This window comes from Triticum aestivum, chromosome 1B (genome assembly GCF_018294505.1).
Source record: "Triticum aestivum cultivar Chinese Spring chromosome 1B, IWGSC CS RefSeq v2.1, whole genome shotgun sequence".
Lineage (NCBI taxonomy): Eukaryota > Viridiplantae > Streptophyta > Magnoliopsida > Poales > Poaceae > Triticum > Triticum aestivum.
The window spans coordinates 476156785-476171807 of NC_057795.1; positions in this window are offsets into that span (position 1 = coordinate 476156785).

The following is a 15023-nucleotide window of genomic DNA, read 5'->3' on the forward strand; positions in this document are numbered from 1 at the left end:
ACTGGTGATGGTCGTGAGGCTGCTACACCGTCAAACTGATCAAGTCGGGTGGCCTCTGACTTGGCATTGTGTGAGCTCGCCTGGATCAAGACATGGGCTTTGGCCGGGGCCTGCTTGGCGGCGACTCGTCAACAGTCTTGGGGTTGTGTCTCCCTGGTCCAATGGGACTGATTGGGGATGCAGGTGTCGACGCATCCTACCATGAAGGTGCAGCCCAGACCCGGTGGCTGATGTCAGGCGATGGGTGGAAGGAGATGCATGCTAATCTTCCTACCGGGGCTGAAGTGTTGTGATGTGGATGGTTGGCAGGGTCTCGAGGCTTGGATGCCGGGGCAGCGGCCCCGGATGGTGGTCCCCATGTTTCGCTCTCCCGCGGGCTTCATGGCAGTGGTGGTGACTATGCCTCTTGGTCGTGGGGCGACGAGGGGTATAGCGTGGGTGGCTCGGTCATGTTCTCTGTTGCTGGCAGTGACGGCGTCCAGATCCGGATATGGAGGTATGTGCTTGCCGCAGTTGTCCTAGGGGCTTCTTGCTACCATGGGTGAGCTGCTGGGTGTAAGCCCCGCGCTTCGACACCGGCGATGGCGACGCCCGTGGGCATCATTGAGTTCTCCTCTCCATGCCAGGGTTTCAGGGTGATGACTCTTGTCTATTTGGACTCGGCAACAGCGACGCTTTGCCTCGTTGTCCCTTCTAAGTGTGTTGTCGTGAGTTTAGGCGTCCTAGGGCGTGGGGTGGCGTAGTCTTCGGTCCTTCATGTTTTTTTGTTTTGTTTTCGGCAACATAACCGTGTGCGTGTGTCCTGATCAGTTATCCCGGGATCTTCTTTGTAAGAGGGCTCAGGTGCGCAAGGAGGTCCTCAGATGTCCAAACTGCTTGAAACTTTACACGTACATCTCGCATTCGATCATCTTAATTTGATGCCAAATGTTATATTAACATTTTGAACTATTTTACATTTACTGTTCATCCCGATCGAAGATGACAGATAGACGAGCCCGGCATCGAATTGCCGATCGTGTCTAGAGCCTGTTTTGTGAATAAGTGAGGCGGAGTCGAGACTCGAGAGTGGTGGCGGCCGATGTGGACTCAGCTGGTGCGCCGTGACGCCACATCCCGCGAGGCTTTGCCGTTTGCTCCCGTGTCTGCGCGGCATTGGCCCGACTCCCCCGGCCGCTCGCGCGCCTTCTGTCAGCGCCTGTGTGACAGGAGAAAAAAAAAACCAAGGAAAGGCTGAGACAGCTTGGAAAATCAGCAGAGAAAGCATGTAGCTTGTAGCGGCAACAGGAACACTGCTGGACGTAGAAGAAATCATCATGTCTGTTACTGATTGCGAGCGTTTCTTTAAATTGCATTGCCAATGAACACTACGAGGCTGCATATTTGGAAGGCCCCAAAGGCCACAGAGCATGCAGTGGAGCTCAAAGCAGCACGGCGCGAGGTCAAGCACTCACGCATCAACTTGAGAAACAATACAAGTGGACGACGTGTTATCTACGATGCGATGGCCGTTCCGGCCAGCGTGGAAGCTACATATGTGGCTGATAAGCAGGCACGACCCGCCCTATTTAACAACACATATCTGCAACCTTTTTGAGAGAGAGAGAGAGAGAGAGTAAACACATATCTGCAACGGATAAAAGCCCGCACGACCGCGATTATATTCATCCGCGGCAATTTGCCGGATTCTTAGGCCAAGAGTTGCACCGAAAGATCAGCACAACACTCCTCATCCTCGCACCTGCATGTCTAATTTCCGCATCCATATGCAGCGGCTACAAGCCTACACCTGCATGCCCAGGTATGCACGGCATGGGCCACGATTTTATCCTTGAGCCTCACAGATCCCGCGGGAAAATTCCTCTCGCAGCTGTGTACAATTCCCAGACCACCTGGCTTCTCAGAAATTAACAAAATCCTCAGGATTCCTCGACGAATATATACGGCGTGACGGCATGCATGCACGCACATATACGGCATGATGGAATTCATCTATATCTATGATCAAACTAGCTAGTGCTCTTTCGTTGCAACATCCGCGTTGATTATTCGCCACTCGCCAGAAAAGTGAGAAGCAGAAATGAAATTAGTCTGACGAGGATCTCCCCCGGCCGGCGCCCAGATGTTGGAGATGAACAAGTTCTGTCTGTGTGCTACGTACTACGTACCTAGATACCCAGCTAGATAGTGAGCGCGTCGGATTCGATCGGTGCTGACGGAGCACGCATTCGATGCCTGCCTGGTAGTTGCATGTGCCCATCAGACGTGCATGCAGATATGGGAACCGCCGTCAGGATTTTCAGCGCAGATATCGATCATGTCTAATTTGATGGGACGAAATTCCAGCTTGGATTCGATATGTGAGATATGGCGCAAACACCTGCCACACGCATAAGGAAAATAATATGTATCTGCGGAATCCATTTACACGGTTCGATTCAAAGGGTACGTCGACTTCCCGCAAAAAAGGGGTAGGTCGACATCCTTTAATAATTTACACAAAATGTTGAGTATATTGTGTACGTGTATATGTGTGTGTAGGGCCCACCTCTTGTTTCCTTGTATAGTTGAGGTTGTGGCCCACCTCTGTACTTATATATACGTGCCTGGTGCACCGATCAATACATTGAGATTGCACAGCCCATAACTTGTCCTTCTACATGGTATCTATCGCAGCAAGATCCTAACCCTAGCCGCCGCTGCCGCCGCCGCGCCTCCGCGCCGCCGCCGCCGCCGCCGCCGCGCCTCCGCGCCGCCGCCGCCTCTTCATGCCGCCGTCACCAGCCGCCGCCGCCGCCGCTGGTCACCGCCGCACCGCCCTCCCCGCCCCGCTCGCCGCCGCAACCGCCTCCCCCCGAGGCCGCCGCCGCCGCGCCCCACTGCTTCCGCCTCCCTCCACCCGTGCCGCGCCCCTCCCTCTCTCCCCGCGCCGCGCCCTACCCCCTCTCTCCCTTAACCCGCGCCGCACCCAACCACCCGAGCCGAACCACCATGAGTTCTTCCTCCTCCACCGTCTCCAACCCGTTCGCCGGTCCCGATGTCACCCTCGTCCGCGACCTCAACATCCATGAGCGCGTCCCGGTCAAGCTCGATCACACCATCGCCTCCTACTCCGCTTGGAAGCGGTATTTTTTGCTTGTGTTCCGTGAGTACCTCCTACACGGCCACGTGGACGGCACCGTGGACTCGGCGCTCATGATCAACGACGAGGAGTGGATGATCCTCGACGCCACCATCATTCGCTGGTTCTACCTCACCATCTCCAGCGACATCTTCCACACCGTGGTGAACGACGAGGATGACGCCTATGCGGTCTGGACCAAGCTCAACGGCCTCTTCACCGACAATCGGCTGCAGTGCAAGGTCCTCCTCTATGGTGAGTTCTACGGGTGCCAGCAACTTGACTCGTCCATCGATGATTTTTGCATGCGCCTCAAGAAGCTCGCCGATGAGCTCCGTGATCTGGGGGAAAAGATCGGCGACGAGCTCCTCATCAGCACCCTCTCCGGCGGCCTCAATGAGGACTTCGGGAACGCCGCCTCCAACCTCACCCTCATCCCGGAGCCCACCTTCGCCAAGGTGGTCGCGTACCTCAAGCTAGAGGAGCGCCGGATGCGGGTGGCACAGACGCGTGGGACCCACACCGCCCTTGTCGCCGGCACCCGCGGGGGCTCGGCCCCGCCACCGCCCCGCCCGATGCCGCCCCAGCCGGTGGCGCCCGCCTTCCCGCCCGGCTTCCCGCCCGCCCCAGCCGCCCCCTTCCCGCCGCCCCAGCCGGCGGCCAATGGGGGGGGAGGGGGTCGTCGCGGCGGCCGCCGGGGTGGCCGCAAGCAGGGAGGCGGCGGCGGTGCTCAGGGAGGAGCACCTCGCCAGCAGCAGCCGGCCCCTCAGCCGGCGGCTCCGTGGTACGCCGGCCAGAACCCATGGACCAGCGTTGTCCATGCCTACTCCATGCCGGTTCCTCGTGCTCCTACTCCGGGCCTTCTCGGCACTCGGCCTCCGTCACACCAGGCGTACTACGCCGCATCGCAGCCCTATGCAGCGCCCTACAGGCAGCAGCCGCCGCGAGGTGGGCCGCCGCTGCTGCCCCTGACGGCTGCGCCGCCCCTCCCGCCGGCACCGTGGGACCCGGCCCTTCTGGCGGTTCTCCACACCGCCCCTTCCCCGCCCAGCTACACCAGTGGCGGCGATTGGTACATGGACAGTGGCGCCACCGCTCATATGGCGGCGTATCCCGGTAACCTCCACACTGCGCATCCTGTCCACACCTCCAACTGCATTACCGTCGGTGACGGTTCTTCTCTTCCCATCACCCATATTGGACATACATATTTTCCATCTAACTCCACTCCTATATCCATGTCTAATATTCTTGTTTCTCCTGACCTTATTAAAAATCTTGTTTCCGTTCGTTCTCTTACACGTGAAAATCCGATCACTGTTGAATTTGACGAATATGGTTTTTCTGTTAAGGACGCTCGCACGCGGATGGTGCTCCACCGATGTGACAGCCCCGACGAGCTCTACCCGGTTCACTCCGCCACCTCCACCACTTCCGCCGCCCCTGTCGCTCTCGCCACCGGAGTGGATCTCTGGCACGCTCGCTTGGGTCATCCTAATCCTGCCACCCTTCGCCACATACTTCGGAGTTTTTCTTTCACGTGTAATAAGAACGAGGATCACTCGTGTCATGCATGTCGCCTGGGCAAACATGCTCGTCTTCCGTTTAGGCCGTCTTCCTTTGTTGCATCGTAATCGTTTGAATTAATTCATAGTGATGTTTGGACATCTCCTGTTGCAAGTAATACGGGCTTTCTTTATTATCTTGTCATACTTGATGATTTTTCGCATTATGTGTGGACCTTCCCGTTGCGCCGCAAGTCGGATGTTATATCCACCCTTGCCGCTTTCTACTCTTACGTTCTCACGCAGTTTGGTCGACCCATTCTCGCGTTGCAGACAGACAACGGGAAGGAGTTTGACAACACCGTTGTTCGTAATCTTCTCACCACACATGGCACGATTTTTCGTCTCACTTGCCCGTATACCTCGCAGCAGAACGGTCGTGCTGAGCGCATCCTTCGCACTCTTAATGACTGCGTTAGGACTCTTCTCTTTCATGCCAATGTGCCTCCGCACTTTTGGCATGACGCTGTTGGAGCCAACATGGGTATCTAGATCCCGCTGTTGGTTATTGGCCGGAGAACGTCTCGGTCATGTCTGCATGGTTCACGAACCCGCAGGGTCTACACACTTAAGGTTTGGTGACGCTAGAGTTGTTATGGGAAATAGTATGTGGTTACCGAAGGTAGTTCAGAGTCCCGGATGTGATCCTGGACATCACGAGGAGTTCCGGAATGGTCCGGCGGTGAAGATCAATATATTGGACGAAGGGTATTGGAGTCCGGAAGTGTTCCGGGGTTACCAGGCTATGGCCAGCATGACCAAAAGGTGTTTCGGGAGCCCCGACAAGTGTTGGAGGGCTTCATGGGCCAAAAGGGAAGGGGCAAACCAGCCCACGAAGGGGTGGTGCGCCCCCCACACCCTTTCCCATGTTATTTGGTGAGGTGGGACGCCTCCACCTGGCTTGGGAGGCAATCCTCCACCTGCTTGGCTTGGGGGGCAAGTCTCCCTAGGATTTTCCCTAGGGAGGTCCAATCTGCTTGGCCGCCGCCCCCTAGGGGAAACCCTAGGGTGCCTCCCCCTCTCCCCTTGCCCCTATATATAGTGTATGGGTGGGAGGGCAGCCGCACCTCTTCCTCGGCGCAGCCCTCTCCCTCCTCCAACACCTCCTCCTCCTCCGTAGTGCTTGGCGAAGCCCTGCTGGAGAACCACGAGCTCCACCACCACCATGCCGTCGTGCTGTCGGAGTCCTCCCTCAACTTCTCCTCTCCCCTTGCTAGATCAAGAAGGAGGAGACGTCCCCGGGCTGTACGTGTGTTGAACGCGGAGGCTCCGTCCGTTCGGCGCTAGATTGGATCTTCCGCGATTTGAATCGCCGCGAGTACGACTCCATCAACCGCGTTCTTGTAACGCTTCTGCATCGCGATCTTCAAGGGTATGAAGATTCACTCCCCTCTCTCTTGTTGCTAGAATCTCCATAGATTGATCTTGGTGATGCGTAGAAAATTTTGAATTTCTGCTACGTTCCCCAACAGTGGCATCATGAGCTAGGTCTATTGCGTAGATTCTATGCACGAGTAGAACACAAGTAGTTGTGGGAGTTGGTTTGTTCAATTTGCTTACCGTTACTAGTCCTATCTTGTTTTGGCGGTATTGTGGGATGAAGCGGCCCGGACCGACCTTACACATACGCTTACATGAGACAGGTTCCACCGACTGACATGCACTTGTTGCATAAAGGTGGCTAGCGGGTGCCAGTCTCTCCCACTTTAGTTGGATCAGATTCGATGAAAAGGGTCCTTATGAAGGGTAAATAGCAATTGGCATACCACCGTTGTGGCTTTGTGTAGGTAAGAAACGTTCTTACTAGAAACCCATAGCAGCCACGTAAAACATGCAACAACAATTAGAGGACGTCTAACTTGTTTTTGCAGGGTATGCTATGTGATGTGATATGGCCAAAAAGAATGTGATGAATGATATGTGATGTATGAGATTGATCATGTTCTTGTAATAGGAATCACGACTTGCATGTCGATGAGTATGACAACCAGCAGGAGCCATAGGAGTTGTTTTAATTTATTGTATGACCTGTGTGTCATTAAATAACGCCATGTAATTACTTTACTTTATTGCTAAACCTTTAGCCATAGTAGTAGAAGTAATAGTTGGCGAGACAAATTCATGAAGACATGATGATGGAGATCATGGTGTCATGCCGGTGACGAAGGTGATCATGCCGTGCCTCAAGATGGAGATCAAAGGCGCAAGATGATATTGGCCATATCATGTCACTTTATGATTTGCATGTGATGTTTGTCATGTCTACATCTTATTTTCTTAGAACGACGGTAGCATAAATAAGATGTTCCATCATTAAAATTTCAAGAAACTGTTCCCCCTAACTGTGCACCGTTGCGGAAGTTCATTGTTTCGAAGCACCACGTGATGATCGGGTGTGATATATTCTAACGTTCACATACAACGGGTGTAAGCCATATTTACACACGCAAAACACTTAGGTTGACTTGACGAGCCTAGCATGTACAGACATGGCTTCGGAACATAAGAGACCGAAAGGTCGAACATGAGTCATATAGTAGATACGATCAACATGAAGATGTTCACCGATGATGACTAGTCCGTCTCACGTGATGATCGGACACGGCCTACTTGACTCGGATCATGTATCACTTAGATGACTAGAGGGATGTCTATCTAAGTGGGAGTTCATTAAATAACCAGATGAACTTAATTATCATGAACATAGTCAAAAGGTCTTCGCAAATTATCTCATAGCTTATGCTTTAGTTCTACTGTTTAAGATATGTTCCTAGAGAAAATTTCAGTTGAAAGTTGATAGTAGCAATTATGCGAACTGGGTCCGTAAACTGAGGATTATCCTCATTGCTACACAGAAGGCTTATGTCCTTAATGCACCGCTCGGTGTGCTGAACCTCGAGCATCGTCTGCGGATGTTGCGAACATCTGACATACATGTTTTGATGACTACATGATAGTTCAGTGCGTAATGTTAAACAGTTTAGAATTGAGGCACCGAAGACATTTTGGAACGTCGCGGAACATATGAGATGTTCCAAGAGCTGAAATTAGGATTTCAGGCTCGTGCCCACGTCAAGAGGTGTGAGACCTCCGACAAGTTTCTTAAGCCTGCAAACTAAGGGAGAAAAGCTCAATCGTTGAGCATGTGCTCAGATTGTCTGAGTACTACAATCGCTTGAATCGAATGGGAGTTATCTTCCAGATGAGATAGTGATTGTTCTCCAAAGTCACCGCCGCCATGCTACTAGAGCTTCGTGATGAACTATAACATATCAGGGATAGATATGATGATCCTTGAGCTATTCACGATGTTTGACACTGTGAAAGTAGATGTCAAGTAGGAGCATCAATTGTTGATGGTTAGTAAAACCATTAGTTTCAAGAAGGGCAAGGGCAAGAAGGGATACTTCATGAAACAGCAAATCAGTTGCTGCTCTAGTGAAGAAACCCAAGGTTGAACCCAAACCCGAGACGAAGTGCTTCTAAAATGAGAGGAACGGTCACTGAAGTAGAACTACCCTAGATACTCGGTAGATGAGAAGGTTGGCAAGGTTGACAGAAGTATATTGGATATACATTATATTAATGTGTACTTTACTAGTACTCCTAGTAGCACCAGGGTAATAGATACCGGTTCAGTTGCTAAGTGTTAGTAACTCGAAATAAAAGGCTACGGATAAACGGAGACTAGCTGAAGGCGAGATGACAATATGTGTTGGGAAGTGTTTCCAAGGTTGATGTGATCAAGCATCGCATGCTCCCTCTACCATCGAGATTGGTGTTAAACCTAAATAATTGTTATTTGGTGTTTGCGTTGAGCATAGACATGATTGGATTATGTCTATCGCAATACGGTTATTCATTTAAGGAGAATAATGGTTAATCTATTTATTTGAATAATACCTTCAATGGTCTTGCACCTAAAATGAGTTTATGGAATCTCGATCGTGGTGATACACATGTTCATGCCAAAAGATATAAGATTGTAATGATAGTACCACATACTTGTGGCACTGCCATTTGAGTCATACTGGTATAAAATGCATGAAGAAGCTCCATGTTGGTGGATCTTTGGACTCACTCGTTTTGAAAAGATTGAGACATGCTAACCATGTCTATTGGTATATATGCATGAAGAAACTCCATACAGATGGATTGTTTGGACTCACTTGATTTTGAATCACTTGAGACATGCAAATCATACCACATGGGCAAGATGACTGAAAGGCCTCGTTTTTCAGTGAGATGAAACAAGAGAGCAACTTGTTGTAAGTAATACATTTGATGTGTGCAATCCAATGAGTGCTGAGGCACACAGTGGATATCATTATGTTCTTACTTCACAAATGATTTGAGTAGATGCTGAGTATATTTACTTGATGAAACACAAGTTTGAATTATTGAAAGGTTCAAGTAATTCCAGAGTGAAGTTGAAGATCATCATGACAAGAGGATAAAATGTCTATGATATGATCATAGAGATGAATATCCGAGTTACGAGTCTGGTACACAATTAAGACCTTGCGGAAATTGTTTCATAACTAATACCGCCTGGAACACCATAGTGTGATGGTGTGTCCGAACATCATAAATGCACCCTATTGGATATGGTGCATACCATGATGTCTCTTATCGAATTACCACTATCGTTTATGGGTTAGGCATTAGAGACAACCGCATTCACTTTAAATAGGGCACCACGTAATTCCGTTGAGATGACACCATATGAACTATGGTTTAGAGAAACCTAAGTTGTCGTTTCTTAAAAGTTTGGGGCTGCGATGCTTATCTGAAAAGTTTTTGCCTGATAAACTCGAACCCAAAGCGGATAAATGCATCTTCATAGGACACCCAAAACAGTTGGGTATACCTCCTATTTCAGATCCGGAAGCAAAAGTGATTGTTTCTAGAAACGGGTCCTTTCTCGAGGAAAAGTTTCTCTTGAAAGAAATGAGTGGGAGGATGGTGGAGACTTGACGAGGTTACTGAACCATCACTTCAACTAGTGTGTAGCAGGGCACAGGAAGTTGTTCCTATGGTGCCTACACCAATTGAAGTGGAAGCTGATGATAGTGATCAGGAAACTTCAGATCAAGTCACTACCAAACCTCGTAGGTCGACAAGGATGCGTACTACTTTAGAGTGGTACATAATCCTATCTTAGAGGTCATGTTGCTAGACAACAATGAACCTACGAGCTATGGAGAAGCGATGGTGGGTCCGGATTCCGATGAATGGCTCGAGGCCATAAAATCTGAGAGAGGATCCATGTATGAAAACAAAGTATAGACTTTGGAAGAACTACTCGATGGTCGTAAGGTTGTTGAGTACAGATGGATTTTAAAAGGAAGACAGACAATGATGGTAACTGTCACCATTAAGAAAGCTCGACTTGTCATTAAGATGTTTTCCGACAAGTTCAAGGAGTTGACTACGATGAGTCTTTCTCACTCATAGCGATGCTAAGAGTCTGTTGGAATTATGTTAGCATTACTGCATTATTTATGAAATCTTGCAGATAGGATGTCAAAACATTGTTTCCTCGATGATTTTCTTGAGGAAAGGTTGTATGTGATACAACCAGAAGTTTTGTCAATCCTAAAAGATGCTAATAAGTATGCAAAGCTCCAGCAATCCTTCTAAGGACTGGAGTAAGCATCTCGGAGTTGGAATATACGCTTTGATGAGATGATCAAAGATTTTGGGTTTATACAAAGTTTATGAGAAACTTGTATTTCCAAAGAAGTGAGTGGGAGCACTATAGAATTTCTGATGAGTATATGTTGTTAACATATTGTCGATCAGAAATGCTGTAGAATTTCTGGAAAGCATATAGGGTTATTTGAAAAGTTTTTTTCAATGGAAAACCTGGATTAAGATTCTTGAACATTGAGCATCAAGATCTATAAGGATAGATCAAAAACGCTTAATAGTACTTTCAAATGAACACATACCGTGAGAAGATTTTGAAGGAGTTCAAAATAGATCGGCACAGAAGGAGTTCTTGGCTGTAAGGTGTGAGTATTGAGTAAGACTCAAGACCTGACCACGGCAGAAGAGAGAGAAAGGACGAAGGTCGTCCCCTATGCTTTAGACGTAGGATCCACAATATGCTATGTTGTCTACCGCACCTGAAGTGTGCCTTGCCATGAGTCGGTCAAGGGGTACAAGTGTGATCCAGGAATGGATCACAACACAGCGGTCAAGGTTATCCTTAGTAACTAGTGGACTAAGGAATTTTCTCGATAATGGAGGTGGTAAAAGAGTTCGTCATAAAGGGTTACGCCGATGCAAAATTTGACACTAATCCGGATGACTCTGAGTAGTAAACCAGATTCATATAGTAGAGCAGTTATTTGGAATAGTTCCAAATAGAGCGTGGTAGCTGTTGGAAATATGCCCTAGAGGCAATAATAAAAGTATTATTATATTTCATTGTTCATGATAATTGTCTTGTATTCATGCTATAACTGTATTATCCGGAAATCGTAATACACGTGTGAATACTTAGACCACACTATGTCCCTGGTAAGCCTCTAGTTGACCAGCTCGTTGTGATCAACAGATAGTCATGGTTTCCTGACTATGGACATTGGATGTCGTTGATAACGGGATCACATCATTAGGAGAATGATGTGATGGACAAGACCCAATCCTAAGCATAGCATAAAAGATCGTGTAGTTCGTTTTGCTAGAGCTTTGCAAGTGTCAAGTATCTCTTCCTTCGACCATGAGATCGTGTAACTCCCGGATAGCGTAAGAATGCCTTGGGTGTACCAAACGTCACAACGTAACTGGGTGACTATAAAGGTACATTACAGGTATCTCCGAAAGTAGCTGTTGGGTTGACACGGATCGAGACTGGGATTTGTCACTCCGTATGACGGAGAGGTATCTCTGGGCCCACTCGGTAATGCATCATCATATTGAGCTCAATGTGACCAAGGTGTTGGACACGGGATCATGCATTACGGTACGAGTAAAGTGACTTGCCGGTAACGAGACTGAACAAGGTATTGGGATACCGACGATCGAGTCTCGGGCAAGTAACGTACCGATTGACAAAGGGAATTACATACGGGGTTTGATCGAATCCTCGACATAGTGGTTCATCCGATGACAACATCGAGGAGCATGTGGGAGCCATCATGGGTATCCAGATCCCGCTGATGGTTATTGACTGAGAGAGTCTCGGTCATGTCTGCATGTCTCCCGAACCCGTAGGGTCTGCACACTTAAGGTTCGGTGACGCTAGGGTTATGAAGATATGTATATGCAGAAACCCGAATGTTGTTTGGAGTCCCGGATGAGATCCCGGACGTCACGAGGAGTTCCGGAATGGTCCGGAGGTAAAGAATTATATATAGGAAGTGCTATTTCGGGCACCGAGACAAGTTTCGGGGTTATCGGTATTGTACCGGGACCACCGGAAGGGTCCCGGGGGTCCACCGGGTGGGGCCACCTGTCCCGGGGGGCCACATGGGCTGTAGGGGGTGCGCCTTGGCCATCATGGGCCAAGGGCACCAGCCCCTATAGGCCCATGCGCCTAGGGTTTCCCCCTAGGAGGAGTCCTAGTGGTGGAAGGCACCCCTAGGTGCCTTGGGGGGGAGGGAAACCTCCCCTAGGCCGCCGCCCCCCCTAGTAGATCTCATCTACTAGGGCCGGCGCCCCCCCCTTGGCACCCCTATATATAGTGGGGGGGGGGGGGGAGAGGAGGAGAACACACCAGCCCCTGGCGCCTCCACCTCCCCCCGTTACATCTCTCCCTCGTAGTCTCGGCGTAGCCCTGCTGCTGTGACGCCCTGCATCCACCACCACGCCGTCGTGCTGCTGGATCTTCATCAACCTCTCCTTCCCCCTTGCTGGATCAAGAAGGAGGAGACGTCTCCCGTCCCGTACGTGTGTTGAACGCGGAGGTGCCGTCCGTTCGGCGCTGGTCATCGGTGATTTGGATCACGTCGAGTACGACTACATCATCACCTTGCAAGCTTCCGCACGCGATCTACAAGTGGTATGTAGATGCAAACTCTCTCCCTAGACTCGTTGCTTAGATGAACTCATAGATGGATCTTGGTGAAACCGTAGGAAAAATTTTAATTTTCTGCAACGTTCCCCAATAGTGGCATCATGAGCTAGGTCTATGCGTAGTTCTCTTTGCACGAGTAGAACACAACTTTGTTGTGGGTGTGGATTTTGTCATCTTACTTGCCTCTACTAGTCTTTTCTTGCTCAACGGTATTGTGGGATGAAGCGGCCCGGACCAACCTTACACGTATGCTTACGTGAGACCGGTTCCACCGACTGACATGCACAAGTTGCATAAGGTGGCTGGCGGGTGTCTGTCTCTCCCACCTTAGTTGGAGCGGAATCGATGAACAGGGCCCTTATGAAGGGTAAATAGAAGTTGACAAAATCACGTTGTGGTGATTCGTAGGTAAGAAAACGTTCTTGCTAGAACCCAATTGCAGCCATGTAAAAGATGCAACAACAATTAGAGGACGTCTAACTTGTTTTTGCAGCGATTGATCATGTGATGTGATATGGCCAGAAGTTGTGATGAATGATGAATTGTGATGTATGAGATCATGTTCTTTGTAATAGGATTCACGACTTGCATGTCGATGAGTATGACAACCGGCAGGAGCCATAGGAGTTGTCATTATTTTTTGTATGACCTGCGTGTCATTGAATAACGTCATGTAAACTACTTTACTTTATTGCTAAACGTTAGTCATAGAAGTAGAAGTAGTCGTTGGCGTGACAACTTCATGAAGACACGATGATGGAGATCATGATGATGGAGATCATGGTGTCAAGCCGGTGACAAGATGATCATGGAGCCCCGAAGATGAAGATCAATGGAGCTATATGATATTGGCCATATCATGTCACAACTATATAATTGCATGTGATGTTTATTATGTATTATGCATCTTGTTTACTTAGGACGACGGTAGTAAATAAGATGATCCCTTATAAAATTTCAAGAAGTGTTCTCCCCTAACTGTGCACCGTTTCTACAGTTCGTCGTTTCTAAGCACCACGTGATGATCGGGTGTGATGGATTCTTACGTTCACATACAACGGGTGTAAGACAGTTTTACACAGCGAAAACACTTAGGGTTAACTTGACGAGCCTAGCATGTGCAGACATGGCCTCGGAACACGGAGACCGAAAGGTCGAACACGAGTCGTATGGAAGATACGATCAACATGAAAATGTTCACCGACGATGACTAGTCCGTCTCACGTGATGATCGGACACGGGCTAGTCGACTCGGATCGTGTAACACTTAGATGACTAAAGGGATGTCTAATCTAAGTGGGAGTTCATAATTTGATTAGAACTTTATTATCATGAACTTAGTCTAAAACCTTTGCAAATATGTCTTGTAGATCAATGGCCAACGCTAATGTCAACATGAACTTCAACGCGTTCCTAGAGAAAACCAAGCTGAAAGATGATGGCAGCAACTATACGGACTGGGTCCGGAACCTGAGGATCATCCTCATAGCTGCCAGGAAACAATATGTCCTAGAAGGACCGCTAGGTGACGCTCCCGTCCCAGAGAACCAAGACATTATGAATGCTTGGCAGTCTCGCGCTGATGATTACTCCCTCGTTCAGTGCGGCATGCTTTACAGCTTAGAACCGGGGCTCCAAAAGCGTTTTGAGCATCACGGAGCATATGAGATGTTCGAAGAGCTGAAACTAGTTTTTCAAGCTCATGCCCGGGTCGAGAGATATGATGTCTCCGACAAGTTCTACAGTTGTAAGATGGAGGAAAACAGTTCTGTCAGTGAGCACATCCTGAAGATGTCTGGGTTGCACAACCGTATGACCCAGCTGAACATTAACCTCCCAGATGAGGCGGTCATTGACAGAATCCTCCAGTCGCTCCCACCAAGCTACAAGAGCTTTGTGATGAACTACAACATGCAGGGAATGGAAAAGACCATTCCTGAAGTGTTCTCGATGCTGAAGTCGGCAGAGGCTGAAATCAAGAAAGAACATCAAGTGTTGATGGTCAATAAGACCACTAAGTTCAAGAAGGGCAAGGGTAAGAAGAACTTCAAGAAGGACGGCAAAGATGTTGCCGCGCCTGGTAAGCCAGTTACCGGGAAGAAGTCAAAGAATGGACCCAAGCCTGAGACTGAGTGCTTTTATTGCAAGGGGAAGGGTCACTGGAAGCGGAACTGCCCCAAATACTTAGCGGATAAGAAGGCCGGCAACACCAAAGGTATATTTGATATACATGTGATTGATGTGTACCTTACCAGTACTCGTAGTAACTCCTGGGTATTTGATACCGGTGCCGTTGCTCATATTTGTAACT